The sequence below is a fragment of the Mobula hypostoma genome, chromosome 19, assembly GCF_963921235.1.
Source record: "Mobula hypostoma chromosome 19, sMobHyp1.1, whole genome shotgun sequence".
Classification (NCBI taxonomy): domain Eukaryota; kingdom Metazoa; phylum Chordata; class Chondrichthyes; order Myliobatiformes; family Myliobatidae; genus Mobula; species Mobula hypostoma.
The window spans coordinates 6,836,832-6,851,830 of NC_086115.1; positions in this window are offsets into that span (position 1 = coordinate 6,836,832).

A 14,999-nucleotide genomic window follows, 5' to 3' on the forward strand; every position below is an offset into this window, starting at 1 on the left:
GTATATGTCATGATGCCACCACGACCTAAATGTACATCTTGCTAAAGTAAAAACAAAGTTTATACACATTTCTCTGGTTCCCTTGCTTTTCTTTTGATTAGTTTTATGTTTTGGAGTTACAAAACAAAACAGTCAACGGCAGCAGTGTTATCAGCAAACTTAAATATGGCAATGGTGCTGTGCTTAGCCTCCACAAAGCGAGTAGAGTCAGGGACTAAGCACACAGCTTTGTGATGCACCAGTGCTGGTGGTGATCGTGCAGGAGACGTTGCTAACCCAAACGGACTGCCATCTGCCATCAAGGATGCAGTTGCACAAAGTGGTTTTTAAACCTAGATCTTGAAGCTTATTGATTAGGTTTGAGGGGATGATAGCGTTGAATGCCAAGTTGTAGTCAATGAAGAGCATCTTCACTGTTCAGGTGTTCGAAGGTTGGGTGAGGAGCTGTTTAGCTGTTGGGATGGTAAGCAAATTGTAGCCAATTCACTTCTCATGTAGGGGTTGATACGTGACATCACCAGCTTCTCAAAGCACTTCATCACAGTGGGTGTAAGTGTCGCTGGATGATAGTCATTGAGTCAGTCTATCATATTCTTCTTAGGCACCAGTATACTTGACAGGCTCCTCGATGTCCTTCACTCCTGAGAGAAAAGTTCCAGCTCACTCAACCTATCCTCATAAAACAGGGGTCCCCAACCTTTTTTGCACCGCGGACCGGTTTAATATTGACAATATTGTTGCAGACCGGCTGACCGGGGCGGGGGTTGGTGTTCAGGTAGGGTTGCCAACTTTCTCACTCCCAAATAAGGGACAAAAGTAGCAGTCAAATACGGGACACTTGTGTTTACCTGGAGAAAACCTACCATGACCATGAAGCCTTGCGTGGGCACCTGTGTGTGCATGCGTGATGTGCACATGCATGTACGTGCCGAGTTTTTTCTCTACAAATTGGTTTTGGCTTAATCTTCCTGATTCTGTTAAGTGAAACTACACTGTACATACATTATTTCTATTCTATATAGGCTGTGTATTTATCATATCATTCCTGCTTTTACTATATGTTATTGTTATTTATGTTTTATGTGTTATTTGGTATGATTTGGTAGGTTATTTCAAGTTCAACAGTACTGTGACAGGGAATGAGGAAAGGTGCAGCTGACTCATATCCTTTCATATTGCCAAATCGTATCGTTTCCTTGCGGCCCAGTAGCACATGCTTTGCGGCCCGGTACCGGTCCGTGGCCCAGTGGTTGGGGACCATTGTCATAAAACTTGTTTTGTAATTCAGGCAGCATCCTGGTAAACCTCCTCTGTATCCTGTCTAAAGCTTGACATCTTCCTATAATGAGGCAAACATAACTTTACACATTACATCCAGTGTGGTTAACCAGTTTTTTTATAGAGCTACAACATTACCTAGTGTCTCTTAAACTCAATTGCCCCACCAATAAAGGCCAACACACCATATGCCTTCTTCATCACCCTTTCAACTTGCATTGGCAACTTTGTGAGATCTATGAACATAGACCCCAAGAACCCTCTGTCCCTCCACAATATACATAAGTAGATCCTTTACTCCCAGTTGACAAAATGTCAGCAAGCCCCTGGTGGGCAAAGGAAATGCTTCAAAAATAACATCAAAATCAGCTTGAAGAAATTCAGCATTTCATTTGAAACATGGTACTCAACAGACACAGCTGGGGGAAATCTGCTGAAGGTGGAGCTGCCCGACATTCGAGGGATCTTCGTTGTTCCTGCAGAGAACAAACAGCAGCTGCGAAAGGAGACGGAAAGACGAACTACCAATCACAATCACCACTGCACCAGTGTCTGCAGATCCTGAATTGGACTCTACAGCCAACTCAGGAGTCACCAGTAGACAACCCTTTGGAAGAAGATCATACTGAACTCGGCTGATCGCACGGCTATACATCAAGTGGTTGCTGCATATCTTCATTGCAATGCAGCAAGAGTACCACAACAGTGATTATAGCTGTAAAGAATGCAATATTAACAGAAATCCTTTTCTCCCTCCAAATGTGAAATAGTTTCAATTTTATCTAGAACATCTTGGAACTAATTAATCAACGTGGAATGTCACTGTGACAGAAAATGGCTACGAAGATCTTCTAGTCATGCAACAAACCCATAATTCCTTAGAGCCCCATAGAGAATAAGTCAGAAGCAGATTGTTTATCACTGATTTATATCATGTGGAATTTATTGCTTTGTGGCAGTAGTTCATTGCAAAGACATAAACATTAATGTACATTACATAATTAACAAATAATGCAAAAATAAAGGAATAACGAGGTAGTGTTCATAGTTTCATGGATTTTTGAGAAATCTGATGCCAGAGGAGAAGATACTATTTCAGGATCATGGAGTGTGCGTCTTCAGGGTCCTCCCGGATGGCAGTAACAAGAAGTGGGCAGACTCCTGATGGTGAGACTCCTTAGTGATGGATCCCATCCTCCTGTGGCATCTTCAAAGGCAATGTCATTGAGGGTTGTAGATTCAGCCAGCTCCTTGATGATGGGAAGGGTTGTGCCCATGAGGGAGCTGGCCGAATCTACAACCGTCTGAGGCTCCTTGTGATCTGTTAGTTGGAGCCTCCCTACTAGAGCAGTTAGAACACTCTCCAACATACGTCCATAGAATTTGTCAGTCTCCGGCGGCATATCAGATCTCCTCTAACTCCCAACGCAGACAGCTGTTGACAGGTCAATGAGATATTGATTGTGAATATTCTCTTTAATTAGAAATGAGTTAACGGCTCACAAAGCAGATAATCACTGTGAGGATAAATATATTCAGATAGCTTTATTTGAGGTACCTTTTAAAGAATGAGCTCTCATTCATTTCCACATGCACTCACAACTGATGTGAACGGTCACTGATGTGTTGGCCCATCACTTAAAATGACAAGTTATCTTTACCAAAACAAGAGATTTGCATTTGCAGGTCACCCTCCACAACCTTGTCCTTAAACAATGGGTTATTTTTTGAAGCATGGTCACTTTGTACACAGCATGCTCCCACAGACAGCTGCCTGATAACCAGGCAAAGCGTTTTTCATCAGTTGGAGACTCAGGAGACCGCAAATGCTGGAATCTGAAACTATAAACAACTTGCTGCAAGAACTCCATTGGTCAGTGAGAAAAATAGACAGTAGACATTGTGGGTTGAGACTTTTCCTCTAGACTTTTTCTTTGCTTATTTGATCGTAGGATTAAAAAAGTACCAAGTTCAAAGTGAATTTTATTATCAGAGTACATACATGTCACCCTATACACCCTGTGATTCATTTTCCTGTGGGCAATCTCAGCAAATCTACAGAATAGTAACTATAACAGGATCAATGGAAGATCAACCAGACGAAAGAAACTGTGCAAATTCAAATATAAATACTATAAACAGCAATAAATGACAAGTACATGAGATGAGATAATGAGATAAAGCGTCCTTAAAGTGAGATGATTGGTTGTGTGAACATCTCAATGGATGGGCAAGTGAGTGAAGTTATCCCCTTTGTTCAAGAACCAGCTGGTTGTGGGGTAGTAACTGGTGGTGAAAGTTCTGACGCTCTTGTACCTTCTCCCTGATGACAGCAGCAAAAAAAGTGCATGGCCTGTTGAAGTTCAAGTTGAAGATTATTGTTACCCATGTATACCGTCAAATGAAACAATGTTCCTCCAGACCAAGGTGCATGGACCACAGATAAGGAAGAATTCCCCTCTCCTTGTCATGGGATCTTTTAAAGAAGAACACAAGAAGTAGGCGGAGGAGTAGAACATCAGCTCCCTCAAGCCAGTCCCACCGTTTAATAAACTTAAGAGGTTCTGCTGATGCCTGGAAATCTAGGCAGCATCTGTGGAGGGGAATAAACAGCTGAGGTTTCAGGCCGAGACCCTTCATCATGACTGGAAAGGAAGGGGGAAGACTCCAGAATAAGAAGATGGGAAGAGGGGAAGTACAAGCTGTCAGATTATAGTTGAGAGCAGGTGAGATGGAAAGTAGGTGGTGGGGGGGGGAGGTGATGAAGTAAGAAATTGCTACTGAACCTGGAGATGTTTGACCTCTGTACCTCCTGCCCGATGGTAGTAGAAAGGAGACAGCATGGCCTTCAATCGAACCTAGAATTGGTTCTTGAAGTGATCCGCACAACCATAATCCATCCTCAACAATGAAACACCATGGACCACCTCTTGCACTATCATGGACCTTGTTACTGACTGAAGTTTTTTCCCACTGTTGTCTTATTTTGCGCAGTTCCTTTAAATCTCTTCCCTGTCTTGTATAATTTTTGTTCTGTGTATTGTTGGAATCTGTGTGCCCACTGTAAGCAAGTTCTCCATTGTACCTGTACCTCACTGTACAATGAACTTGACCTGACCAGACTTCTGCAATTTGTGTTATGTGTTATGTGACACTTTCTCATTGGTTTACAATTGGGTTCAAGCTTGGCTGGTAAATCAGACAGCTAGCTGGTGTTGGGCATGCCCCTCATATTTCAGTCTAATAATAGTAGGAAGATTTCCAAATCAGTGGCTAACTTCTGATAGGACATATCTGAACACTAGCATTGATTCGCCTTATATCTTGGAAGATCTGATGAATCCAAAATTTGTATCTTCCAAGTCGAGTTCTGATTGGGCAAACAGAAAAGTTTAGACAAAGTTCCCAGCAGGATAGTAAACCACTGATGAATTTCCTTCTAAGTCCAAGATTGTTCACGTCAATGTTTAACTCAAGATGTGTTGAAATGTATAGTTTGGATCGATGATGATTTGTTCCTTTTTGGTCTGGATAGCCGCTGCTGTTTACAAGGGGATGGGATGATTTGTTGGAAGCAGATATACTCAGTGGCCACTTTATTAGGAACACTTATGCACCTGCTCATTTGTGCAAATATACAATCAGCCAATCATGTGACAGCAACTCGATGTATAAAAGCACGCAGACACGGTCAAGAGGTTTGGTTGTTGTTCAGACCAAGCGTCAGCACGGGGAAGAAATGTGAACTAAATGACTTTGATTATTGAATGATTGTTGGTGCCAGACAGGGTGGTTTGAGTACCTCAGAAACTGCTGATCTCCTGGGATTTTCTCTCACGACAAGCACCAGAGTTTATAGAGAATGGTGCGCAAAGCAAAAAAAAAAGCATCCAGTGAGCGGCAATTCTGCGGGCAAAACACCTTGTTAATGGGAGAGGTCAGACTGGTTCAAGCTGATAAGAAGGTGACAGTAACACAAATAACCAAGTGTTACAACAATGGTGTGCAGAACACCATGTCTGAGTGCACAATGTATTGAACCTTGAAGTGGTTGGGTTACAGCAGACCACAAACATACACTCAGTGACCACTTTATTAGGTGGAGGAGGTGCCTAATAAAGTGGCCGCAACGTGTATATTAAGGTTGTGTGACTATCATTTCTTTCATGAATGTACTTATTCTAGCTCCCCCCTGTGCTGTTTCTCTGGAGTTGCTGGATTCCCAGTAGTCCATAGCTTAACAAGAAAGGAATGTATTTATTTTTTAAAAAGTTGAAAACCACAGTACACAGGACAGTTCTGTTCACAAATTCTGCCTTGCTGTTTTACTGACTTCAGTCTGGATTTTGCTGGCCAACTAACTAACCCTTATTGGGCAGTGCCCAGTACTAAGGGAATATCTCTAAATGTTCCATTTTCCAACCATTGCACAACTTGTTCTAAGGAGGAGGAGGAAAACAGTAAAAATTAAAATGGAAGAAATTAGAGTGATTTAATTAGCATGGTCTAAAATTGCAGAAATTGTGCAATGGCACTGAAATGGCGCCAGCGAAGAACAATTCCTCAGGTGACATCTTCCAGATGGTCAATCATTTCACTTCTACTCATTCTTTTTATCTTTATTTTGTTTTTGAAACTGTTGGAGCCTGTGACTGACAGTCTGTAGTTCGATCGAGTGAGCAAGCACTCTGCTGTCCCTGAGGAAACTGCAGAAGAGAAATGCGAGCACGAGCTACCATGAGGAGAAGCTCAGAGACGAGACGAGGGGGCATGATCGACACATTTCTTGCTGGTTAAAGCACTGAGGAAGATTTGAAACATTGTGTCACTTACCTCAGAGAACCTGCTGGGTCCCAAAGCCCTCGGAGGGTCCTCTAGTTCAAGTCGTTACCATCGGAGGGCCTCTGGTTCGAGTCACTACCCTCAGAGGGCCCGCTGGTTCGAGTCACTGCCCTCAGAGGGTCCTCTGGTTTGAGTCACTGCCCTCGGAGGGGCCTCTGGTTCGAGTCACTATCCTCAGAGGGGCCTCTGGTTCGAGTCACTGCCCTCGGAGGGTCTGCTGGTTTGAGTCACTGCCCTTGGAGGGGCCGCTGGTTCAAGTCACTGCCCTCGGAGGGGCCTCTGGTTTGAGTCACTACCATCGGAGGGGCCTCTGGTTTGAGTCACTGCCCTCGGAGGGGCCTCTAGTTCGAGTCACTATCCTCAGAGGGGCCTCTGGTTCGAGTCACTGCCCTCGGAGGGTCTGCTGGTTTGAGTCACTGCCCTTGGAGGGGCCGCTGGTTCAAGTCGCTACCATCGGAGGGTCTGCTGGTTTGAGTCACTGCCCTCGGAGGGGCCTCTGGTTCGAGTTGCTGCCCTTGGAGAGGCCACTGGGTCCCGCTGATCTCGGAGATGTTATCGAAATTCTGAGACTTATGGATTGGACTGTAGATCAAATTGGCCTCTTTCAGTTCTATATTTTTTTTCATGTTCTTGCCCATTCTACCTTGTTGCCGATCAGCGGGCTGGGGGTTTGGGGTTTGATGTTCTTCTTGTTGTTTCTCCATGTGGGCGATCTGTTAGTTTTTGTGCGAGGGAGGAATTGGGGGGGGGAGAGAAGCTGTTCCTTTTCTTTTCATGCAGGGGGTGGAATTGATGTCTTTCCTTCAACTACTACTATGGTTTTCTGTATCCTATGGCTATCTGGAGAAGACAAATCGCAGAGTTGTATTATTCTGCATACAAGTGTAAAAGCTACAGAAAAAGTCAGTGCTGGTAAATGATAAAATGTAAGATAGATCGTGAGGCCAAGAGCACATCTTATTATACAAGAGATTCGTTCAAGAGTTTGATAACAGATCAATTTTCAAAGTTTAAATTGCATGTATTATCAAAGTATGTTTATCATATACAATACAACCTTGAGATTCATCTTCTTGTAGACAGTCACTAAACAAAGAAACAGAATAGAACCCATGGAGTAAAACCCACACAGCAAAGACATCCATTGTGCAAAAACAAATAGTGGAAACAATAGGAAGAGTAAACAAGTAATACACAGAACAGGAGCCGTCACAGAGTGGGTTCAGCCTGCAACCTGTACAGGAACCCATGGCTGCAGGCCACGGCTATGGCCACAGAGCCAGTTCAGCGCTGAGGCGAGTGCAGGTGTCTGCAGGCCCCAGTTGCAGAGTTGGTTCAGTGCTGTGATAAAAGTCTCACAATATAATGAGATGAACACCAGTTCACCCTTCAACCATGGCCTTGAAGATTCAGTCTTTTTAATCTGGTTATCATGGCATAGAAGTCAGACATCCCACCTCTCTCGGAAGTTCTGGGAGTCTCCCGCATATAAATAGTGGCTCCCTGATGCCCGCATATTATATACAATATCACGGAAATCAATTTTTTTGAGAACGAGCGAGCGAGAGAGAGAGAGCATGAGAGCAAGCAAGCGAGAGAGCGAGAGAGCATGCGAGCGACCACGAGAGAGAGAAGGCGCCTGCGAGAGAAAGAGTGAGAGCGCGCCATGGCAGAGTGTTCCAAAAAAAAAGAAAATATAAAAAGTACTTCACCCCAGACTACACTAAAGTGTACCCCCTGCCTAATAGGGGTAAAAAATAATGACAGTGTTGCTCACTGCACTGTTTGCAACAGTGACTTTTCTATTGCCCATGGTGGGTTAAGACTGTAAAAGACATGTTGAGGTGAGTTTAACAGGTGTCATTTGTTTATTAGTATAGCTAACATTATTTAAACTAACTGGCCAGCTGCTAAGGAGCTACTCTATTGCAGACATCCCACCTCTCCCAGAAGTCTCCCGCAAATTGATGGTGCTACCTCCCTGAAATGAGTTTTTGCAGGGTGGGATGTCTGAGAAGCTATCCTTGAGCCTGGAGATTTGTGGTTTCAGACTCTCGTATTTTCTGCCCAATGGGAGAGAGGAGAGGAGAGATTGGTGGCGTCTTTGATTATGATGGCCACTTTGCTGAGGTAGTGGGAAGTGTAGACAGAATGCTTAAAGTGGAGGCTGGTTCCTGTGATGTGCCGAGCTAGGTCCACAACTCTCTGCCGTTTCTTGCTGTCGTGCGCAGAGCAATTGCCATTATGCATCAAGACATAATGCTTTCTGTAGTGCCCAGAGTACTGTTTGTTTCTCTATTCAAGTAGTTAGCTCTTTGCTTTTGGATGAAGGGTCTCAGCCTGAAACGTCGACTGCCTACTCTTTCCCATAGATGCTGCCTGGCCTGCTGAGTCTCTCCAGCGTTTCGTGCCCGTTGCTTTTGAAGCTCCATCCGCTTCCTTCAGGAAACAGCTCCTAGAGCTGAATATTTTGTTCTTTTTCAAATCTCTTTGAGAGTTTATTGACATGGAGGACCAATGAAGGGTTTCAGCCTGAAATGTCAGCAGTTCCTTTCCTGCTGCAGCTGTTGCTTGACCCACCGAGTTTCTCCGGCAGGTCGTTTGTTGCACCAGATTCCAGTATCTGACATCTCCTACGTCTCCATTAGTACTAGGGTGTATACCATTCAGCTCCAGTCAATAAAAGTAGCTGTTAATCACTATTTTGTTCCTCTGTAGATTTTGTTTCTAATCTGTCACTGTTTTATCACAGCCTTTAATTTTGCTTGCGGGTCTATTACGTTGAACTCCTGTGAACTGTCAGCTGAGACTCTGCGATTGGATTGCAGATATAATAGAGCCATCGCTTGAGCTGGGTACGATGTTCTCTTGATGAGCTGTCTGCTGCTGGGTCCTCAGGTGAGGTGGAGGCCAGACTGGGATCCACACATTCTGGTGCTGTGTGGGCAAGTAGGAAGTGGTTGGGTCTTTTGGGTGTTCAGTGTTTGCTTTGGTAGCTGCCACTTGTTCGCTGTGGCACAGCGGAGGTCATTCTCATGTAGTGCAGCTCCCTCTTCTACAAGTTTCGTCCACGTGTATCTATTGAGTGCAATGGCTTCCCAGTTTTAGGAAGTAATGTTAACTTTTGTCAGACTTGAGAAAATCTGCAGATGCTGGAAATCCATGCACAAAATGCTGGAGGAACTCAGCAGGCCAGGCAGCATCTATGGAAAAGAGTAAATAGTTGATGTTTCAGGCTGGGATCCTTCTTCAGGACTGGTGAAGGATTTTGGCCCGAAATGTTGACTGTACTCTTTTCCATAGATGCTGCCTGGCCTGCTAAGTTCCTCCAACATTGTGAATGTGTTGCTTGAATTTCACCAGGCTGACTTTGATGTTATCTTTGAAGTATTTCCATTGTCCACCAAGGGCTTGCTGGCCTTCCTTCAGCTGGGAGTAAGGAATCTGTTTGAGAAGATGTGAGCTAGACATCTGAGTGACATGACCTTTCCATCCTACTGCCATCCAAACACTAACTCTTCATCAAAAGACCCCATCAAGATAACTACATTGGATTCAGCTTTCAGCAAATCAAAGCCTCATCCACATTAACTCACCAGATTAGGGATTGACATCTCTCATGGTTCTGTCACCGCTGACGTGGGTTGGCTGGACTGCCTGGTTTATCCCTCTCTGCTATGTTTTGTAACTCCAAAACATTAAACCAGTTCAAAGGAAAACGAGAGAGCTGAGAGACGTGAGCCTTAGTTTGTCCTATGCTTTAAACAAGGCTTGTACACATCACGTGGTATAGTGGTGTTGTATGCAATTCACATAAATTTACCAATAACCATGGAAAGATGCCTCTGCTCCCACTTTGATACAATGGTTCTCTCAGGTGGTGTTATGTCTTAGTTTGGAAAAAATTAGAAGTCACTCTTTTGATCTCAGATTTGACTTCGAGAAAAGGTGGGGCTCTTTTGCCCGTTATTATCATTTGATTTGAGTTAATTAAGATGGTCCTTTTCTGATGCTTGGGTATATGGATTTGGTTGGCGGTTTGATGTCTTTTTTTTATGGAAGCTTGTATGGCGTATAGCTCTGGGTTTGTGCTCCAAATGTTTTTTTTCCCCTTTTTTTTGTTATTAGGGTTTTTTTTCTGTTTTAGTTAGTAGGGGTTCTTTTTTTCTTTCTTGCTTTTTTCCATTAAAAAAAGCTTTAACATTTTTTTTTATTATTGGTATACTGTTCAGCTTGGTTGATAGTTTAACTCTTATTCTACATATGGATATGTTGTCTTGATTATTTTGATGTATTTTTCTCTGTTGTTGGTTTTCAATAATAATTAATAAAAAGATTTAAAAAGAAAAAAAATTACCAATAACCCGTAATGAATTATTTAAGCAAACAAAGGATGCTTAATCAACAAGATTACTCAAATATTACTGAAATATTAAGTACACAACTATCTCCTCTTTCTGGAGCCAGGCTGTGATTTTTGTCATCCTCCAGAGGCCTGGTACTACTCACCTATCTAAGCATGATTGAAGGATGAGCCTCACTTCCTCCGTTACCCAAAGACACATCTTATTTGTAGCTTTCCTGTGAAATTATAACTTTCATTAATCATTCTTGGCTTAAATTAATATGAAGAAGTTTTCTTTGGCTTGTGCTGTGTTTACCATCCTGAGGTATTTTGGGGAAAGCCTTGTAGTTCACAATTAAACAAAAACTTTGATGGGGAGAGAATGGACCTCAGTTATTGAGCTTGTTATAAGATAGCAGCTGTGCATTCTACAATGCATCTGACATTGGTCCTCAGTCATTGCACTAGTAGGCAGTTATCGATCCCAGGGGATCATGGGTTTGCGCCTCTGGAGGACTGTGTCCTCTCCAGGGCACAAGCCTGGGTGGGAAGATTTGAAGAACCGGCTGTTGCCCATGCAATGGGTTCCCCTCTCCACATCACTGATGTAGTCCAAGGGAAGGGCAAGCGCTGGTACAGCTCGGCACCAATGTCATGGCAGTGGTTGCCAGAGTGAAGTTGTAAACAACATCAAACTGCCTCAGGGATCCCGGCTCCGGATTTCTTCCTCGGGGTTTACTCCCGAAGCCTTTCCCATGGGACAGTGTGACCAAAAGGCAGCGGAGGTTTAAAATCAGAGTTTTCCTTCTCCTAAGCGGGCTGCAGTCCAAGGACGAGGAACCCCGCCTGCCGAAGCAACTGGTTTTGAGGTGCCAGTGATCCGTCTTTGCCCCTTCTCTTGTCAGTAGAAACAGTTCCGTCAGGCCTAGTAATGAGAAGGCCAAGAGTTGGACTTAGTTGTCAGAGGCTGTTAGAGATGCATGCCATGTGGAGAACTTTATAGGTACTGGGAGCTCATCCCCACTCCCACCCCTGGCGTTGACAACCTTAGGAATCATTGCACTAGCCTTATTATGATACAACACCTACCCATTCTGTAGCGCATCTAGTCCTCAGTCATTGCACTAACCTTGTTATTGGGCGGCATCCACCCATTCTCAAAGTTCAAAGTTCAAAGGACTGAGAATGGGAACTTTGAGAGCCCTGCATTAGAAGTCCGTTCTCAGTGTTTGCTGTGGTGCAACAGGCACCTACACTGCATCTGAAATTCATTTCCCTAGAAGCCAATAAACAATATTCCATTTGCTTTTAATCAATATTTTGCATATTTGCAAATCTCTTAGTCATTTGCATAAATGGGTTTCCTTTGCTTCTTTGCAGGAGAGTCAATAGACAATAGACAATAGGTACAGGAGTAGGCTATTCGGCCCTTTGAGCCAGCAGCACCATTCTCTGTGATCATGGCTGATCATCCTCCCTGTTCCTACCTTCTCCCCATATCCCTTGACTCCACTATCTTTAAGAGCTCTATCTAACTGTTTCTTGAAAGAATCCAGAGAACTGGCCTCCACTGCCTTCTGAGGCAGAGCATTCCACAGATCCACAACCCTCTGTGTGAAAAAGTTTTTCCTCAACTCCGTTCTAAATGGTCTACCCCTTATTCTTAAACTGTGACCTCTGGTTCTGGACTCCCTCAACATCGGGAACATGTTTCCTGCCTCTAGCCTGTCCAATCCCTTAATAATCTTATATGTTTCAGTCAGATCCCCTCTCATCCTTCTGAATTCCAGTGTATACAAGCCTAGTCGCTCCAATCTTTCAACATATGACATTCCCAGCATCTTATGTTATGTTATGTTATGAGTCATGTTATGTTTTGGTAACTCCAGTAATACTTAAGTTTGCTGGCCAAATCAAAGGTGGTGACTGTTATGTTTTGTAAGTCCAAAACATTAAACTAACCAAAAAAATCCAAAGCATCCTGAGAGATGCGTGTAAATTTTATTTTTACTTCAGCAAGACGCACATTTATGCCGTGATGCACATTTATGACGTAAGTCGTTCTCCTACTTTTACATATAAGCCATAATGAATTATGTAAACAACAGAGGGCTTAAATAAACAATATATTTACAATATTACTCATATATTTCTTAAATATTAAGCACACTACAAGTTATGGAGCACTTCGGCACAGAAAGAGGCCCGGTGGAACATCTTGACCGTGGCAACATCGTCTTCTGCCTAGTTCCATCTACCAATACCCGAATCTTTACTCTCCATACCCCTGGCATCCATGTACCTATCCAAACTTCTCTTAAATGTTACAGTTGAACCACTTCAGCTGGAAGTTCGTATCACCCTCTGAGTGAAGAAATTCCCCCTCAGATTCCTTTTGAATATTTCACCTTTCACCCTAAATTGGTGACCTTTAGTTCTCGTCTCAAACAATCCAAGAGGGAAAGCCTGAATGCATTTATCCTATCTATACCCTTCATAATTTTGTTTAGTTACACCTTGAGAAGATCTCCCTTCATCCTCCTGCACTGTTTCAGGATAACATGGTAGGCCACCGCAGGAAAGATCGAAGTTTACAGACAACAAAGAGACCACTGGAATCATCGAATCAAGAAGTATTGAAGAGGAAGTGCAATGTTTTTCTGTTAAGCAAAACACCTACAATCAGGCAGGAGGCTCTGAGGTATAAAAACAAGAACGGTCAGGATGGGAAACAGTTTCTTCCCTCAGGCCATTAGGTTTCTGAACTCCCTGCCGTATCGCGTTCACAGTGTCACTGGTTAATCTGTTCTGCACCTTATAATATTTAATTTATGCACTTTACTTTGTTTATTTATGCATAATTCATCTATAGATTTTATCCTTACTTTCTTAAGTTATTGTGTGTTTTGTGTACTACTGTGCCTTGCACCCTGATTTGGAGAAACATTGTCTTGTTTGACGGTATATGTGTAAATAGTTAAATAACAATAAACTTGACTTGACCTTGTGTGTTATTTGTCACTGAACTTGGCTACTTTCCCTTTTGTTCCAGTAGGGCAATGGAGGGAAAGCTGTGGGAAATAAAAGTTGGCAATCGATGTAAGCTATTCAAAAGGGTTTTGATTGAGGACCTGGGGAGAAACTGATGGTGGTGTTGTGGGAGTGAGGTGAGAGTGTGAATATGATGGTGGCACAGGAGATCCATCAGCACAGATCGTAAGTAATTGGCAAAAAACCCGCCAGAGAAGAGAGGAAATTTATTTAATTACTTATTTAGTGATACAGTGCAGAACTGGCCCTTCTGGCCCAACGAGCTGCAGTGCCCAACAGCCCACCTATTTCACACTAGCCTAATCACTGGACAACTCACAATGATAAATTAACCTATTAAGCAGTCCTTCTTTGGAATGTGGGAGGAAACCAGAGCACCCGGAGGAAACCCACACGTTCATGGGGAGGACAAATGAACTCCTTACTGATAGCGCTGGATTTGTACTCTGAGCTCAAGTGCCTGAGCTGTAACAGCATCAGGCTAACCGCTACGATACCGTGGTGAGGCGCCCCAATATGGAGCGGCTTCTGAAATGCATGGTCTGAAAGGACAGTGGATACAAACTCCACGGTATCCTGCAAAAGGAATTAGATACTCGGAAGGCAAAAGAAGATTGCAGAATTATGGAGAAGGAGGAAGAGCATGAGTTCAAGAGGAGATTCCTGCAAAGAGCCAGTACAGGTATGAAAGGCTGAGTGGCCTTCTTTTGCGCTGTGCGTGATTGCAAACAGAAGATGGATCTGGAAAGCAGATGAAACTGACAATGAAAAAAGTGCAAAGATGATATCTATGGTGAAATTTCACAATAAAACTGAAAAGACTAAGATAGATGGTTCACATGACAACCAGCTGTGTGAACCAGGACCTGCTTAACCTGGGTCAGCCTATGTCTGTCAGGTAACCTGGAAACTCGTCCCATTATTCCGAGGTGCTTCCTGTCCTAAGCGTCTGAGTCTTGTGTAATTTACTGCAAAGTTCCGAGTCCCTTCAAAATAAAGAAAGACAAATTATGGCTGAAGAAATGAATTGAGGGTTTAAAATGCTATGTACTAAATCCCCTAACTGACTTTGATTGTCAGTGTATCTTCCATAATGTTTATTACTGTTCAAAGGGCTAAACTAATTCTTCGTGTTCGTGGGAGGGAAAAACAAATGCATAAATATGTGCAAACGAACGAAAAGGGAATAGGCCTTGGATCCATAGAATAGTAGTGGCCTTGTATTACACAAAATGTGCTCAACTAAAACCCCACAATCTCGTGGGAGGTCAAATGGGGAGGAGGGGGAAAGATCAGAAAGTGGAGAAAAAGAAGGGGTAAAAGAATGAGAGAAGCCGAAAAAGAGATACAAAATGAATAGAAGGTGAAATAGAGAAAGGACTAATAGAAGAAGGGGAGCATAATGAGTGGGAGAAAGAGTGAGATAGAGAGAGCACATTAAAAAGCCAGTGTAGACCTGACCAATTTGTCATTATTTCCCTGT